We start from the raw sequence: 6304 nt of genomic DNA, 5'->3' as shown, positions 1-6304 counted from the left end.
TTGTTTTTTGTTTTTTTTTCTCTGCTTGTTATTATATACAAACATGCAACAGGAGGTGTAAAGCTATTTAAAGAGTTCCAATTTATTTATTCTTCATGCATGCAACTACAAACGTGATAATTAATTCAGAGCTTTCATTTAATTAACAAAAGGCAGATAACAGTTGAGAGAGAAAATAACCAGCCACTCCACAAACAGCTATTACCAATAATTTGTAATAATTTTAATTAACTAATTTCGTGGTCCGCTTGACCAATTAATATCTTTCAATTAACAAAGGTTTTTAGTAGTGATAAAAAAGTCAGTGTTACGGGTGGGATTCGAACCCATGATCTTCGGCTAGATACGCCGCTGCTCTGCCACTTGAGCTATCGTGACCTCGATCCACTCGGACATCAACTTCCTATCTCAACCCCACCTTGTGAGTTTTTCCTCCTTTTTGCCATTTTTCAAATGTCGTGTAATCGGATTGGATTCTCGACAACAAATGAAATGGCCGCGGAGAGCTTTCGTGAAGTGTACTTCATTTAATTCTTTAAATTCACTATCCCACTCGTGCCATTAGCTTTTTTTCATTTCAACTAAAAACCTTAATTAATTGTAATAATTTTAATCTTTCTACTGAGTTATCAGAAGTATTAAAACATTTTGAGGATTTTAACAAATCGGTTTTATTTATGTCAACTTTATAATGGTCACATTAGAAATTTAACAACATCAAAATGGATGAAATCATACAATCAACATGAAATTGATGACAATAAGAGCAACGGGTACAAGTTATGTATGATATGATCATTACTGCATCAATAAGAAGTTAGGACATCGACATGGTGACTCATCACTATATGTTGATGAATCTCAATGAACCTGAATTCAAACCCAAAGTATTTCTCCAAATTGGCTTTTGCATTGTAAAAACTGCACTCCAACAAACAATTAGAAAAGTAAAGACTATATATGAACAAGACCTGATTCTCTCAAAAATTACCAATTAGAAAAAAATTAAGCAGGTTTTTGTAGCATGAGCTCTTTCAAACATTGAAATAATTACAGTTTGTTTTAATGTTTATATTTATTAATTATGCTTTTAATCTGAGGTCTTGGTTAAGATGAAAAAAACACAAGCAAGAATCAAACCCATTAGATTTGCTCAATATGCTGCTGATATCCCACTTGTGACACTAATTTTTTAATCTCAACCAAGCCTTTAGATACAAAGTATAATTAATTGAATTAATTTATATGGTCAATAATGACAGCTAAACTTGTACAGATTAATATAATTAAATTAAGTAATTACTTTGCTAACAGCTCCCTGTGGCCACTTTATAAGTCGCCAAGAATCGAAAACTAATTACATGACAATTGAATATATGGTAAAAAGAGGAAAAAATTCGAAAGGTTGTAGGTTGAGTTGAGGAGTTGGTGTCCAGGTGGAGCAGGGGTATATTGAGTCATGGGTTCGAATCCCATTCACGACATTAACTTTTTCATCTCAACCGAGCCCTTGGATAAAAAGTATCATTAATTTTTCTCATTGTTCAAGGCGCATTCATTATGCTAAACCGTCACGACATGTAGGTCTTGCAAAAGTATCGCATTGCCATGAAGTAAACGAAATATTTGTTAAAAATAAGAATATTTACTGCTAGGATGAATTTATTTAAAGATCTATTACTACAATCTAGCTTTGGCATTTTTCAGTCAAATTAATTATTTTTTTAACCAATTTTATAATCGTCTCTTCAATTTAATAATCGTCTCAGCCATTTTAATAAATTTACAGTCGGGGGAAAAACTAAATACGAGCTAGTAGTTGCAAAAACTTTATTTAAATTTAAACATAATCTTAATTAATATCCCTTCCATATTCCTATCCTATCATGAAATTTGACATTCCTGAGATCGGTTGCACAACTAGAATAAAAACTGAATTGTACAAAAAAAAAAAAAATCTGTGATCTGTGACCTGGGCATTGCACACAATATTTTGTCATATATTGCTCTGATTGAGGATCAGTACCAAGATGGTGTTAAACTACCGAGACAATTATTAAATTGAATGAGACGATTATTAAATTGGTTGAAAACATGATTAATTTGACTGCAAAATGTCAACACTATACTCACTAAATTCTAATGGCGAGAGGTTTTCAGACAATTATTCCACTGTATTTATTTCTTGTTTTCTTGAAATTATTAACTGTTTATGTATAAGTCATGCTTTGATAATATCTAACAATAAGTTAAATACACTGATGTTCCTTAGAGTAAAAAATGCCTATAATTATGTTGACAAAATATTTAATTATTTAAAAAAATGATTCATACTTTTGACAGCAAAAGAAGGGAAATTTGATTAGAAACCATATTTGAAATATTAAAAAATAATAATAATAATGAAATCACTATGTGGAATCTCAGTGAACCTGAATTCGAATCCAAAGTATTTCTCTAAATAGGCTTTAGCAATGTAAGCAAATGTAAAAATATTGGCCTCCAACAAACAATTGGAAAAGTACTATTAAGAACAAGACATGATTCTCTATAAAATACTCAATTGGAAAAACAAATTAAGCCGGTTTTTGCAGCATAAGTTTTCAAACATTGAAATAATTACAGTTTGTTTCCTTTTTTTAATAGGGGGATCCACAAGGATCTGTTAGTGAATAAAATACTTCTTTTACTGTGTGGTGATTAGTGACTGTTAGTCTATGATTATTCGGAAATCGTGAGATGCGGTCTGGTGTGACGTAGGTTTCAGAAAAACATTTTCTTTATCGTGCCAACGTTTCGATCTTTATTAAGATCATCTTCAGGGCCTGGGATTTATAAACATTGTTTACATTTAACAAATACATTTAGGATGTGAAAAGTGAATTTATACAATGCAAAATCTATTTTTTATATTCAAACAAAGTATTTCTACTCACTCAAAGTGTTTGTTTTCTGTGTAATTGTGCCATTCTTTCGTGTCGTGTTGAGAGTAAAACAGCAATATCTCACTGGCACTCTCAACATGACACACAAGAATGGCACACTTACACAGAAAACAACACTTTGAGTGAGTAGAAATACTTTGATTGAATATAAAAAAATATTTTTTTGAATTGTATAAATTCACTTTTTTCCACATCCTACATGTATTTGTTAAATTTAAACAATGTAAATCCCAGGCCCTGAAGATGATCTCAATAAAGATCGAAACGTTGGCACGATAAAGAAAATGTTTTTCTGAAACCTACATCACACCAGACCGCATCTCACGATTTCCGAATAATCATAGACTAACGGTCACTAATCACCACATGTTTTAGAAATGGTTTACATCAACAGGGATAAACAGCACCAATTAGAATAGACACATTGAAACTCAGTCGCAGCCCTTCTAATATCATAAATCAAATTCAATATCAATAACATACATATAACAAAACAAAACAAATCATACAACATATAAAACAATCATTACACAACACGCATCTAACAATACTACATAGTCTAAATCTCTGACAATTCATCTGTCCTTCCCCTAATAATCTCACCTATATTAATTCTGAATGACTAACCAGCCCCGATCAACAAATCATTACCATTTTTCCATTGTCAGACCCTTTCACCTCAAAGAAGCCGACTCATAGAAAAATGAATTTCTATCCCTACTTCTTTCCCCACTCCTTCAAAATCAAACATAAACAAAAAAAAATATATCTCACTAACACTCTCAACATGACACACAATAGTGACACATCTACACAGGAAAGGAGTGCACTTTGAGTGGGTACAAATACTTTGATTAAACCTAAAATTTCTGTATTGTGTACATCAATGTATAAATTCAGTCATAACTTGTGTTTATTTGTATAAATGTTTATAAATCACAGGCCCTGAAAATGCTCTCAATAAAGATCAAAACGTTGGGACAATAAAGAAAATGTTTTAATAAACCTACATCACACCAGGCCACATCTCACGATCTCTAAATAATCATTAATTAAACGGCCACTAAATATTGCACATTTCTACAAAAGAAATAAATTTTCGGAAGATTATTTCTGTATCATTTTCAAACCTGCTATTTATCTAACATTTTATAAAAGCTATACGCCTCCTGATTTGCAATGTAAACAGAAATCAATGAGAGGAAAGCAAATAGAAATAAAAGTGGTAGTTTTTATCATCTAGCCAACTTTGAAAATAAGGGATTGAATTCTGGTATATTTTCCATGGAGCAAGTGGGAAGTTTAATTATCTGAACACATTAGCAATTGCAGTGCTTGTTATAGGAGCCATCATCAGGGATATCATCAAGCAGTACCTCAAAATCGATACTTGTTTTAAAAAATAAAGACTTTTTTATGAAAGTTTGTATTCTGACATTAATCAACAAATTTAAATAAGATGGATTAGACTTAAAAATTCCATGCTTGTTGCATTTGATCGACTATGATTGTCCCAAGGCATTTAACTTTCTTTTCTTTTTTTTTCTTTACTGAGTAGGGATTAGTCATCGAGTGCAACCAAGGGGATGACAGGTGACTCCCAGGAGCCACAGACTTAGCCACAACGGAACAGCAGGGATTACCTTCTGTATAAAACTATTTTTTCTTTACTAAAACGTTTACGATGTTCGTAACAGAGATGCAAATAAAAACCATTCACATCGAGATAACTAGGGAAAAATCTATGTCTCCCTGATCTCCAGAGTTGAAGCCAAAGGAACTCACAACTTAAGTGAAATAATAAGTTGCAGGGTCTTCTCAGTCTTAAACTTGGAGAACGAATACTCTTCAGGGTTTAGTGTTAGCAAATAGGGCAGCAGGAAAGTAATCATATGAGAAAATGATTCCACAACCTCTTTAACATCAGTAGTTTTATGGATCCTGAGATTGTCCTTAATTAGAAATGTGTTGTGTAATGAAAGCCCATCATACACAGCTCACGTAAAATATCGTTATCATTTTTCAAATATTTTTTTTTTTTATGAATTAATTTTACATTTTCAAAATTTAAATAAAGGTTTCGCAACTTCTAGCTTGTATTTATTTTCTCCCTGATTATAATACCCCAAAAGGGATAATCATTAAATTAGTTGAGGAGATTGTTAAATTGAATAAAACAATTTTTAAATTGGTTGAGACAATTATTAAATTGAATGAGACAATTATTAAATTGGTTGAGACAATTATTAAAATGAATGAGACAATTATAAAATTGGTTGAAAAAATTATTAATTTGTCTGAAAAACAGTATATATTGATATAACTGTGGCAATTTGGAATTTATCTGAGAAAATGCCCATTTCTATTCTATAGACCTGTTAAATAAATGAACTAGAGGCTTGGCCAAAACTTAACACATTTTTTAGAAGTGTATAACAAATAACGTGGCGCTGGCCCGAAGAGAGAGGGAGGGAGCAAAGAAATAAGGAGAGAGGGAAAGACAACGGGAAAGAGTTATGACCGGTACTGGCGTGAATCATTTTTTTGGAAAGCAGATTATTTACTCTTCTTCAGACATCCTTGGGTTCCAAGATCATACAAGAGGACTACGTATCACACATCAGAGAGTAATATGGAAAATAGCGTTTCCTCGACTTCGAAAACCATTTTTTTTTCTCTACAGGATCAGCAGTAAGAGGCAAGATTATCCTTCAACATTAATTTGTCATCTTTCCCAAATTTAATTATCTTAAGATATTCAAAAAGGATAGTGATATTTCGTGTGCACTCATTAATTACCTTTCTTTTGTATTTTAAGTTTTTTTGTTTTGTTAAAAAAAAAAGAATTCAGAGAATCTTTGTCATTATTATTGACAACTCCTCAAGTAGAATGAAGTTTTTTTGTTGTTTTTTTTTTATATTAAAATATATAACTCCCGGAAGTAATAGTACCCCCTTAATAGATATTTATTTTTTGGACAGAAGGGAAGATTCATTAAAAAATTCTCTGAATTCTTTTTTTTTAAACAAAACAAAACAAAAAAACTTAACATACAAAATACAAAAGAAAGGTACTTAGTGTGTGCACACGAAATATTATGTATATGTACTATATTACTATCCTTTTTGAATATCTTAAGTTAATTAAATTTGGGAAAGTTGACAAATCAATGTTGAAGGATAATCTCGCCTCATTAGTGCTGATCCTGTAGAGAAAAAAAAATGGTTTTCAAAGTCGTGGAAACACTATTTTCGATATTAGTCTCTGATGTGTGATACGTAGTCCTCTTGTATGATCCTGGAACTAAAGGATGTCTGAAGAAGAGTAAATAATCTGCTTTCCAAAAAAATTATGTCTT

Source organism: Cimex lectularius, unplaced genomic scaffold (assembly GCF_000648675.2).
Source record: "Cimex lectularius strain Harlan isolate CLEC.00 unplaced genomic scaffold, Clec_2.1 scaffold291, whole genome shotgun sequence".
Classification (NCBI taxonomy): domain Eukaryota; kingdom Metazoa; phylum Arthropoda; class Insecta; order Hemiptera; family Cimicidae; genus Cimex; species Cimex lectularius.
This window is presented reverse-complemented; position numbering follows the sequence as displayed.